Genomic DNA, 13,236 nt, shown 5'->3' with positions numbered 1-13,236 from the left:
TCACAGATCGGCTTTGTATACATAATATGCACAAATAAGAATCACAGGCTGAGTTGTTGGTACCCGGATTTGAACACACAACCTTGTGGTCTGAAGGTGAGAGCTCAACCAACTGAGCTATCTGGACAGTCAGTCATTTCATTGTAAACTGTAACATCAGTGTTTTGGTAACAAGTTTGTAACCTCATTTTAGGAATGTTGGGTCCTTTTTTTTTCTTCATGTAGGGTAATTTTTTTTATGTACAAACTTGTCAACTTTCTCACAAATAAGAATCACAGGCTGAGTTCTCTCTACCCAGATTTGAACCAGTGACCCTGTGCTCCAAAGGTGAGAGATCTACCAACTGAGCCATGCAGACAGTCAGTTGACTCAGTCTGAACCGTAACATTAGTCAGTGTTTTTGGTAACAATTGTGTGTTCTGGTTTTGGAGATGTCTAGCTATTACTACAGTGTGTTTAGATGTAAGGGTTCTCATGTATGAGCGTATTGATCAAAGTGACACATGTGTTCCCCATGAGTCAAGGAACATGTGGAAACAAGTGCCATGAATTTTGGACAAACAAAGCATGAGTTATGACTGTTGTCCAAAGGTTTAATTTATAAAAATTGCTATAGTGCTCCCCTTTGACCAATTGGAGTAAGGCCTCACTCACACAGCCCCAATGCATTTCCAATGGGAGTCACATGGTCTGACATAACACCAGTGTTGTGTGAAGGGGAGGGGAGCAGTTGAAAGCCATACAACAGCTTGTAGTCCAAAATGTTGTATCAAACCATGGGACCTCCATTGGAAATGCATTGGAGTGGCCATGACACTCACAACATTCATACAGCAATGCTGTAAAGGTCTGATTGAGGCCTTAGGCTGAGCTCACACCTTTACTGCGCTTGTTGGATGAATGTTGTGTAGCATCATGGCCGCCCCAATGCATTTCCAATGGAGGTCACATGGTTTGACACAACATTGTGTTGTGTGAGGGGGGCAGTCGAAACACAGCTGAAAGCCATACAGACCATGTGACCTCCATTGGAAATGCATTGGGGTGGCCATGACACTCACAACAGCAATGCAGTGTTGCGACCGTGTGACCTTTACAGCGTTGTGAGTGTCATGGCTGCCCCAATGCATTTCCAATGGAGGTCACATGGTCTGTTGTATGGCTTTCAGCTGTGTTTTGACCTCACACAACACAAATGTTGTGTCAAAACATGTGACCTCCATTGGAAATGCATTGGGGCGGCCATGACACTACACAACATTCATCCAACAAGCATACAGCAATGCAGTAAAGGTCTGAGCTCAGCCTCAGACTGGTTACAGGCCTATTTGGCATGACCTTCTACCATACTGTAAAGTTGCATAAGAATATGATGCTACATGTATGTGGGGAAGAAGAATTTTCACAAAACAGCAATTCATTGGTTAAAAAAAATATTTTCCTTGTCCATATAGGTCCAATGGTCACATGTAGAAGTTTTTGTGCAGAGATATTTATAAAGACATATTTCCATACCAGTTAATTAGGTGACTCTCCACACAGATTTGTGTACACATGTTATATTTAAATAATAATGCAGAAACGTAGGTTAAATAGTATAATACTTTATAGTTAAACATAAAATATAAGTCATGGAATCATCATCAATAAAAGGGGAATTCATTAAAATATTAAGAGCAATGAGCAAACCAGGATATCACAATACTACAAAAGCTAAAGTGGCAGGGGCAATAGGAGGAGGGCCGGGCCAACCAACCCTAGACAGTGGCACCCCCTACGGGTGGGGGGGGGGGATTGAGGATTGAATGGCCAAAATACCCGAAGTGATTGTTGTGTATTTTGTGTCATTTAGTGCACGTGTTGGTTTTATTGTTTACGTTAAAGATGTCGGGATCCTGGGATGTGTTTCGTATTTTCTTTCTGTGATTTGTGCTCCCGTAATTTCTCCTGATTGTGCAGGTGCGCGTTGATGGTGGGGGTTATCACTGCCTCGGGACGGCCGTCACCCGATCCAAAATGGAGCTCCCAAACACCAATTCCTGCAGAGCGAGACCCAAGTGTTAGTCACTCAAATTGGAAGGACATATTGATATATATTCATATAACTATAAGTTACATATAGAGAGACGTAGTGTCTGCAGTCAGTTGAGACTTTAGTTCTTAAGGTGCACCACAACATAAAACGACAAGACTAACTAAACAGAACAAACAAACCTCTAAAAAACATAAATCAAACAATAAGTCATGGTGGACTATGGGGGTAAATAGCAGTCTATGGGTCTATCCCACCGTTAAATTACCAGCTCTATATTATTACCGTATATAGGCACGCCAGTGGAGAAGAATAGCTGACAAGTGGTGGTGGGTTAGATGTCTCTTCATGGCTGTAGTATATGAATATTTTGTTTTGTGACATGACACAAAACGAAAGTGTTGTAGTGCGGAGGAGGACCACCGACCTACCTGCAGTGTGGTGATGAGCACAGCACATCGGTGCCAAACGCCAGAAGGAGAGGAGCAGTATACAGGAGCTAAAAGGACAACATGCACGGTCAAGTTCAAAGCCAACACAGCGATAGGTGCCGGCGATTGCTTAAACAGCAAGACAGAGACACATACCTGCACTGAAGAGAGTGTCCCAGATGGTGCATGTGATTTTGTCGGTAGTGTCAGCAATCTCCAGTGTCTGTTGTGCAGTGGGTCCTCTGTAGCTGTTGCCGGTGGTTGTGGGGTGAAGTTGTGTTACTGTAGCGGTGATTTGTCCAATCTGATGAGAAAATAAATTTGTATATTTAGTTATACGATTTTCAGTGTTGTAGTGATGATAACAAATAGCACGCCAGTGGAGAAGAATAGCTGACAAGTGGTGGTGGGTTAGATGTCTCTTCATGGCTGTAGTATATGAATATTTTGTTTTGTGACATGACACAAAACGAAAGTGTTGTAGTGCGGAGGAGGACCACCGACCTACCTGCAGTGTGGTGATGAGCACAGCACATCGGTGCCAAACGCCAGAAGGAGAGGAGCAGTATACAGGAGCTAAAAGGACAACATGCACGGTCAAGTTCAAAGCCAACACAGCGATAGGTGCCGGCGATTGCTTAAACAGCAAGACAGAGACACATACCTGCACTGAAGAGAGTGTCCCAGATGGTGCATGTGATTTTGTCGGTAGTGTCAGCAATCTCCAGTGTCTGTTGTGCAGTGGTGTCCTCTGTAGGTGTTGCCGGTGGTTGTGGGGTGAAGTTGTGTTACTGTAGCGGTGATTTGTCCAATCTGATGAGAAAATAAATTTGTATATTTAGTTATACGATTTTCAGTGTTGTAGTGATGATAACAAATAGCACGCCAGTGGAGAAGAATAGCTGACAAGTGGTGGTGGGTTAGATGTGTCTTCATGGCTGTAGTATATGAATCAATAAAACACTCCCAGCAGTAGCGGTGGCCCTGTAAAAACAAGCTTTGCGTTAACCTAGAGGTAAAGGAGCAGAGAGAAACAAACAGTGAACGCACCCCCTCTGTGAGTGCAGAGCTCGCCGTCGGAGCCCGCAGCAGCGGGACAGGCGCCCGATCCGTCACTGAAACAACATGAGAGCTGATAAGGTTTACGCTCTAATGGTGACATGACACAAAACGAAAGTGTTGTAGTGCGGAGGAGGATCACGGACCTACCTGCAGTGTGTGGTGATGAGCACAGCACATCGGTACAAAACTCCAGAAGGAGAGGAGCAGTAGCATATACAGGAGCTAAAAGGACAACATGAACGGTCAAGTTCAAAGCCAACACAGCGATAGGTGCCGGCGATTGCTTAAACAGCAAGACAGACACATACCTGCACTGAAGCGAGACAGAAGCAGAAACAACTTCTACTGTGGGAACGCAGGCCCGCTGAGCATGAACCGTGGCACCCACAACCGGAGCAGACGAAGACGGGCAACAGGAAACGTGCTGCCTTATACTGTCACTAATCAGTCACTGAGTGAGTGAAGGATGGGCCGTGACAGCGTGGGAACCCACGCCCATCATACCACACAAACAAAAACAAATTAAAAAATCCCTTTGGGATTAATAAATCCCATATTTTACAATATGTCAATACATTACTATTTTGCAAATTATTTCCTTATTTTACATTTTGGGGGGGAAAAGCCAATTTAACACTGAAGTGCCAACAATGTTTAGGTGTTTACTTTTCATGCACCCGTTCGTTTGTAATGTGACGGTCCAAATTGTTCAGATTGGTGTAGACTGCAGGGAAGATCATAGGGGTAAGACAACTCCCCTCTCTGCAGTCTATTTATGAGCAGGCTACATTAAAACAGGCTCAAAAAATCGTCAGTGATGTTACTCATGTTTTAAATGGCGAGTTTGTACTTCTGCCCTCTGGGAGAAGATACAAAGAACCAAAGTGGAAGTACATCAGATTTAAAAAATCGTTTGTACCAGCATCAACTAAGATGTTGAACGAGGCTCTGAAACAGCAGTAACTGTGTGATGTTAGATTATCCACATCAAGTGTGCAATTGTGTAATGTTGTGTCTTCCTCTGTAATGTATTTGTTTGTCATTGATGTTTTATGTGTGGCTGTAGCTGGGGTGAAAGCCCAAGACAAATTTCCCTTGTGGACAATAAAGTTTACCTTGACCTTGACCTTGAAATGCCACTGAATCAGTAGACCTAATTCTTTTCCACTTTGTTTCTGTTTCGTCATATATGGGCTATCTGAAATATGCCCATGCATATATGCTATAATGCTGATAGCCTACTGTAGCTCTTTTCAATTTGTGAAGGCTGAAATTATTTTATTGTGAAAGCATTTTTTTTTAAACGTCTCACATCCTGGATATTTCCTTGTACCTGCAAATAGCTGATCTATAAACTCATAACGGGTTCCGGCCGGATAGCCTCGCGTTGCGATACTTTAATATACCACTGCGCTTCGCTGCCCTTCGGGGCATATTCATATGCTATGGGTCGGATGAAGGCTGGCTGCGCCAGGCTAGTTTCCGTATGCGACGCGTTGTGAGCTTGCAGATCAACCATTTTCATCAGCAGGCAACTAGTCAGGCTTCACTTGACCGCTGTGTTTTGTTGACCTAGGCGTCGTTATACAGCGTTCTTCGACACAAACATGGGAGGCTATAGTTTTCGGTGGCAGCGTGGCTTGTTGTGTTTAATCAAACAACATCAAGTTTACCTCAGTGTTTTGGGGTCGTGACAAGACATGTTCTACGTATGTGTTTGGATGGATCAGCGCGAGCGGCGTGCACGTCATCATATAGTTGTGACTTTGAGCTGCTTGCATTCGAAAGTGATTACGTTAAATGTGCTGTTAGTAGCCTAATCGAGACAGTGGTTTTGGAGTGGTGTTTTTCCGCTACGTATTAAAGCCTGTTCAGCGTGTGTTATAGCTGGATTTTCGCCTAGAAGAGGGCATGGAAATCTGGGACACTGTTGTACGTATAGTGAACTGTCAAGAGATTGACGTTCACGGGTCAAGACTGCGCAATCACAATCTATGGCTCTTGATAGCCGCAATCTGCAACTCTAGATCTTTTTATAATGGGATTAATCTAGAGTTGCAATACCCTCAATTGACTCCAGTCATCCAATTTGGTTTGCGATCTGCTTGTCTTAAACGACGTTAAACTCACCAACATTGCAGCTGTAGTCCAAGCTTGAATTATCCTCTTTCAATCAGTTTGTTTTTCTTAAAAATCCACCGTAGAGATAGAGATATTATGAGCTACTTTCTGTCAAGACAAGTGTTGCAGTTTGGAAGCACTCGTTTTTGTTAACGGGTCGCGCTGCTGCCTCCTGCATTATGTGCAACTTCGAAACAGGTGGTAAGCAGGGCCGTTCAGTGACATACGACGAGTGTTTCCAAACTCCAGCACTTAGAAAAAGAATAACCTGCACAGAATTTCTTGACAGAAAATAGCTAATAACATGTCTACGGTGGATTTTTATGAAAAACAAGTTCGGCAGATTGAAAGAGGATAATTCAAGCTTGGACTACAGCTGCAACAGCTGCACATTTTTAACGTCGTTTAAGACAAGCAGATCGCAAACCAAATTGAATGAGTGGGTAGTCAATGGAGGGTATTGTAAGTCTAGATTCATCCCATTATAAAAAAAAAATCTAGCATTGCAAATTGCGGCTAGGCTCTTGACTGCTACAAAAGAATATAGTAGGCCTAGAGTACTCTTTCGGTGCGCATTTTCGAACGTACTGAAACTGAGATGTGATTAATTGTGGATGTTGTTTAAATGCTGTATTATATTTGAAGTAAGAGAGCAATTACTTTGGAATATAGTTGTCGTTTAAAGTAATGATTTTTAGCTTGTGGGAGTTTGTAGCGTGAAGTGAAATTGTAAGTCATTTTAATATCACAAAGTTATTTAAAAGTGGTCAAATTGTCATTTCTATTCAAAAGAATAGCAAATATTGATTTATAAGCCATTGATTTATAAACAATGTTAGAATGTTGCTTGAGTTTGTAGATTAAGTATTTACCAACATGTATATGGACATTATAGTCAAATTAAACTGTATCAACTTTTAAGCCCAAACTACATCAACGTTTCGGGACGAGATCTGTTTAAGATCAACCACAGCAATGCGATTGAATGAATTGCATTGATGTGTTGAACTTAACAGGAAAATGGTTTTGTCCCAAAGTTATAATAATTGTGTATTACTTTGTAATTACTAGTAGGTGTTCGTTAGGTTGACTGCATAATGCAAAAAGTGCTGTAAAACAAAAAGACAATACATTAAGATTTCATTTCAGATATTTAATTAAAAAAAAAAAAACTTTAACTTAACTGAAATACTTCCTTAAGAGGGAAAAACAAAAAAAAACAAATTAGATTCAAACAGATATTTCATTCCAAAAAAAAAAACTTTAACTTAAATAAAAATATAATTGAAACTGAAAAAACGGAAAAAAACAAAAAAAACAAATTAAATTCAAACGTCTTTTTTAAAATCTAAAGAGGCTTGGCAGAGTTCGTCGTCCGTGTCTTCCATTGCTGGTGATGATGGGGGTGATGATGGGGGTGCTGGGGGTGTTTTTGCTGCTTGGGGGGATGAAATGGAGGTGATGAGGAGTGACGGGGTGTGCTCTATTGTGACGGGGTCCAAGTCCAAAAAGTGCTCGGTGATGGCTGTGGTTGTGGTGAGGTGATCTAAGTGATTTGTGTTTAAATACGTGTTTAATATGGCTGTTGTGATGGTGAGTCTGATGGGATGTACATGTGTGGGGGAGTCAATGGCCAAAATACCGGATGTGACATTTGTGAATTTAAGTGTTTTTTGTGCCATGTGACATTTCGTGCAAGTGTTTATTTTGGTGTTAACGTTAAAGGTGTCGGGATTTTGGAGGTGAGTGCAAAGTGCGCATTTTCTTTTATTGGTGATTTGTGCTCCCGTGATTTCTCCTGTGACTGTGCAGGTGCTCGTTGATGGTGCGGGGTCTAGGGCAAGTGAAAGTGCAAGAATGGATGGGGGAATGATTAGTGCTTCATCGTGGGGGGTGATTGTGGAGGATGCGGTGGTGGTGAGTGAACTGCAGGGGAATGTGCGGTGAGTGAGATTAGTGAAAGTGTATGTGGTGTCTTGGTGCAGTGTGTCAGTTTGTGTGTCCCAGATGGTGCATGTGATTTTGTCCGTCGTGTCAGCAATCTCCAGTGTTTGTTGTGCAGTGGGTCCTCTGTAGGTGTTGCCGGTGGTTGTGGGGTGGATGGTGGTGATGGTGGCGGTGATTTTTCCAATCTGATGAGAAAATAAATTTGTTTATTTATTTAGTTATACTTGTGATATACGATTTTCAGTGTTGTATAGTGATGATAAGTACTCAAATATTTTACTTAAGTACAAATATTGCAATGTAGATGTACTCTGTTACAAGTACATGTCCCGTATTCGAAATGTACTCAAGTAAAAGTACAAGTGTATCTGTGTCAAAATGTACTTAAAGTACTAAAAGTAAAAGTACTCATATTGCAGAATGTCCCATTTCACAAGTTCAAAATAGCCAATCTACAAGCTGAAACGATGTTTTAAGATTGTTTTGTTCTACATCTGTAATGTTGGTGAGCTTTATGTTTATACAAGCTGATTGGAATGTGTAATTTGATCCGGTTATCTGAGGGTATTGCAACTCATATATATATATATATAGAGTATATAAATTATAGTTTTTAAAGAGAATACAAAGGGTTTTGTTTGTTTCACCGCAAATAGCTAAAATGACTTAATAGCCTATAGGCAGCTACATGTAGGCCTAGCTTAACTTGTCCGACATTATTCCTTAGCTAATTTGATGGGTTTTTTTTCCATTAAGAATCGAGGCTCAAATACCTGCACGTAGCAGAGTATGCAATAGGTATAATAAAGTTAATAGGCCTATTTATTAGCTACGATTCATTGTTATCCGTTTGGTCATTAACTACAAGGAATAATGTCAGCCAAGTATATATATATATATATATATATATATATATATATATATATATATATATATATATATATATATACACACTAGCTGCATATTGTACCGAGTGAGTGCACTGTGCAATGCAAATTAATAGGCATATAGGCAGTGTTGGTCAGCTAGGCTACATAGCTTAATTCACATGGCTGACTATTCCTTGTAGTTAATGACCAAACAGATAACAATGAATCGTAGCTAATAAATAGGCCTATTAACTTTATTAGACCTATTGCATACTCCACTAGGTGCAGGTATTTGAGCCTCGATTCTTAATGGAAAAAAACCCATCAAATTAGCTAAAAGGAATAATGTCGGACAAGTTAAGCTAGGCCTATACATGTAGCTGCCCAACACTGCCTATAGGCTATTAAGTCATCTTAGCTATATTTGCGGTGAAACAAGCAAAAAAACCCTTTGTATTCTCTTTAAAAACTATTGTTAGAATCCACCTTCAAAATTAATTATGTGAATGTATTCTATTGTGCGGTAGTTTAAGAATGAAAAATATAGGCCTATAATACTTACTTTCTGTCTGTCTGAAAGGTGTTTGACTTGTTGAATGGTTGTAGGTTGCAGGGTTGTGGGTGATTTTCGAATGAAATTGACTTTGGAGGTATATTGTACTAGCGTTTTGTGCGTTATTTGAAGGTTGAATTTGTTGGTGTCTGTAAGACAAGTATTAAATGCACACATTTCTTTATTATGGCAGTATTTGATAGTTATTTTAGTGTAGGTCTATACAGGCATATCAAATAGCAAATGTTAAATGAAGATAATTAAACTTACATTGGTTGGTGATTTTTCTAATGTTGATTAGTGTGGTGGGTGACTCCTGTTCCTGGCATTGCATGATATTTGCGTGATGAGATGGTGAAAACGCGACGCAGTCGAGATACTCCTCAGCTCCAATTTGAAACACGAAGTTAAAATATTTCGTGTTGATTTTAGATAGCTTCACCTCAGTGGTTTCGAATATGAATCCGGTGCAGCTTTCTTCGTTGTCATACCTTGCTTGTTTGGCGGCGGAAGCCATTCTTGCGATTACTCTGTAATGTTCGAGTAGCTGTTTGTTTCTTAATTGGTGGTATTTATAGGGGAACATATTCAAATTCAGTGATTTTCGGAATCACGTGTTTTTAAATGACATGTGGACATTCTATTCTTGTATTTATATGATTCTAAGCATGTGTATATTGTGTCCTTGTTATATATATATATATATATATATATATATATATATATAGGAGGAGACCTGTGTTGATGGCAACATTAACTCATGTGTTCCTCGTTTGTGGAAAACAAATTACATGATTCCTACTTGTGGACAATATCTGGTCTGGATTCGATGTCGACTCCTGTCCATCGCTCTTGTCCATTCTAACTTTACTTTAGAGTTATGGACCAGAGGTTTGGATGACATACTATGGAGAATTTTGTGCGGACTCATTAAATGGATTATGTTGTAGCCTAAAGAATGGTGAGTGCAAGCACTGTATGGCTAATTGCACTGAGAATGGAGTTGGATCTAGTTAGACTTTGTTTGAACTCGATTTTGAAATAGGCCTAATATAAGTTTTGATCTTGTCGTGTTGTGCAGTTGGGTTGTGTCGCTTCTTGTGTTCAGGGTGTCTTTATATGCATGTTATACAATATAGCCTATATAATATATAACCTCTTGTACACAAAATATTCTAATTGACCCAGTTTTAGCGGTTTGATCGTTTTTTTAATTGGCCCGAGTCGGCTGATCATGCACGCCCCTTATCAAATGATGACTATATGCTAACCAGTGTCATAGAGTAAAACAGAGTTACGGCATTGATGGAGCAGAAAACACCTCTGTCACGTGGTTTATGTAACTCGTAACTCGTTTGGCACAACCGCCGAAATTGCAAGATAGTCAACAATCATTACAAAGTATTTCAAAGACCTTGATTTAATTGTTCGTTGTGATAAAGAAACAAAAAGGTGATGATGAACAACAGAGAGAAAGAGAAGAAGAGAGAAAAATACGACCACTAACACAGAGTAAGAGAGTGGCGACAATAGTGTTGATTCCCACTGTAACAATGGAATGCGGAAGTGCTCATTCTACCTCAATAGGATAGTTCCAACGTTTGGAACTATAGCCCATAGGCACCCGCTTTGCGGCGAGATCAAAGCGTGTCGCCACTCTCTTACTAGATTACTCTGTCCTAGCAGTCAGAGAAAAAAAAGAAAACACAGTTGGCAGTGACATTTAGAACAGCACATTGACTTCTACGTTGTGGCTAGACTAACATCAGCAGTAAATTCAGAACAGCGCCAAAGAAGAGATTCTATATAAAGAGGCGACACTGGTGCGATGACTTGGACGTAATCACACCAAGATGGCGGCAACGCTGCCGCTTCTGCCATCTAGTGGTGATTCCAAAGACTGTAGTCAGAACGCTACGTTTCCAGTGATAACTGGAAAAGCTCTGCTGCTGTCTGCTCCAAATTAGTCATAAATCAAATTAAATCGGGTGAGCAACGTCTTTGGGCACATGTTCACTTATAGCCGTTTAGGCTGGCCTGGTTTGATCATCCAAATAATGCTACACAGTGAAAATCACCATTGCTGCCTGTTACATATTATAATATATATCAATAATGTAATAAGAAGAATAAGTCAATATTAGTATAATCACAATTTAGATTGTTCAAATATAGCCTATGGGCTATATTATTGTATTTTATCTGTGTCACATGTTTCTTTGTGTGCTATTATGTAGGCCTACAGCAGGGGGATTTAGCCAGCCCCACTCAGGTGGGCAGACAGAATTGTAAGGGGGGGGGGCGACTCCGCTGGGGCGGGTGGGGTGTCAAACCCACATTGGGTGAGCAAGGAGCACGTTTGGGTGAGCTATGCCCACCCCTGCCCTCCCCTAGAACCGGCCCTGGCCTACAGTATAATAGGCCTATCATTTTTGTCATGACCCATTGGAAAGTACTTTGGGTTATATGTGCTATAAAGATGACTTGATCTTCTGAATGTCTGGGGAGAAAGGTTTCATGTAGGCTATATCAAACAATAATGCTTTATAAATAATGGTTGTAGTTATATATATTTTCCTTTCCATTGCACACAAATCTGAATTCAATTTTGGACACTGTTCTGAATGAATGTTACTGATTTGCCTAATTGATCAGCTTTGATCCATTCATAAATATATGAGTAAATCATTAAAGTAGTATGCATATTTATAATACCATTTTGCTGTTCAATGCAGATCAGTTCTGTAGAAGCATAATAGAATGTTATTACATCAGTAGTGGTTCAGTAATACCATAGAGAATGAATGGGAAATCAGGTGCAGGATGAAGCAGTCTCACCAATTGCCATGTGGCATAGTGGTGTAGTTGACTTGACTTTTAATCCATATCTCATATAGGTTTGAATACTGCTTATGGTAGGACCTACTATTTGTGTACCATCTGCAAACATTGTTTTACCAATAGAGTGTGTATATATATATATATATATATATATATATATATATAGCATTTGCCATAGTGCAACAACAGTGCATGAGATAAATTAGTCTAACTGTTTCAAACACAGGAGCAAGGCTTCCCTGATGTTTTCATACAGTAGTATGTATGTGTCAGTGGAGTGGATGTTCTGAAGTCAGATTGGAATTCAAATAGCAGTTTATGCTTAGTTAATTTGTTTTTGAATTATTATTTTTTAGTTTTTGACATGGTCTGCACAGGGGACAGGTGTTAATGATGTAATGAGGGACAATATGATGTGATGAGATGATAAATGTTCCCTTCATTGTTAATGGTGTTTTTAAAACAAACATTAAACCTGTATATAGGTTATATACAGGTTCAAATAAACTATTACAAGATTCAAAAATCAATGTATTTATTAGAACTCCACCAAGCAAGTGTGAGCCTTCATGTGATTCTGCAGTGTGGTTCTTTGATCATTGATGCCAGAGTCCTGTACTGTCCTTGTTTTGTAACATCTGCAGGATCTCTTTGTGCAGTCAATAAGTAGCCTCCTCCAGGATGCAGAAGTGGATCACCAGAGGAACCTGGTCTCCTTCCTGGATGCTAGGAGAAAAATAATGTTTATTTGTTCCATTTTTCCATTGTTAAAGAAAATCACACCTGTGTGAACTGAGTGGTGCAAGGTCTTATATAGCCTGATCAGCTGTGGTCTGATGTAATGTCACTAACCATAGCAACCATGCTCATTTTTGAGTGGTGTAAACCACTCCTACAACTGGCTTTGTTAGTTTACGTGTCTGTCTGTACCAATGTCTGTCCGTACCAAAAAAATCACACCCGTGTGAACTGAGTGGTGTAATATAGCCTGTCTGACGTAATGAAATCATGTCTGACGTAATGAAATCACGTCTTTGTATTGAGTTTGTGCTTGAAATGTACTGTAATTCTGCAAACTGTTAATAAATATTTCAATCAATTAAAAATTAAATTAGGACCAGTAGTGTATACATATTAAATGAACAGGTGAACAGGGTGAACATAGCAACCATGCTCATTTTTTTCTGCAGAAACAAAGCCAGTTGTAGGAGTGGTTTACACCACTCAAGGAGTGGTTTACACCACTCAAAAATGAATGTCACCCAGTTCACATGGGTGTGATTTCATTACGTCAGACCACAGCTGATCAGTCTATATAAGACCTTACACCACTCAGTTGACACGGGTGTGATTTTTTTTGGTACGAACAAACATGGGTA

The 13,236-nt window shown here is 40.0% G+C and overlaps 1 long non-coding RNA gene across 1 annotated transcript; it reads right to left on the bottom strand.

Moving 5' to 3' along the window:
* Nucleotides 1-7,366: 7,366 nt before the first annotated feature.
* Nucleotides 7,367-9,382, bottom strand: LOC306919103. The gene is made up of 3 exons (XR_013789467.1): nucleotides 9,287-9,382; nucleotides 9,026-9,165; nucleotides 7,367-7,779 (listed from the first exon to the last, which is right to left on the bottom strand). It is a non-coding gene; the product is annotated as an uncharacterized lncRNA (long non-coding RNA).
* Between the last annotated feature and the right edge of the window lie 3,854 nt (nucleotides 9,383-13,236).

Source organism: Electrona antarctica, assembly GCF_951216825.1.
Source record: "Electrona antarctica genome assembly, contig: scaffold_301, whole genome shotgun sequence".
In the NCBI taxonomy this organism is placed as follows: domain Eukaryota; kingdom Metazoa; phylum Chordata; class Actinopteri; order Myctophiformes; family Myctophidae; genus Electrona; species Electrona antarctica.
The sequence above is the reverse complement of the archived record's forward strand: the minus strand, read 5'-3'. Positions and strand labels throughout refer to the sequence as shown.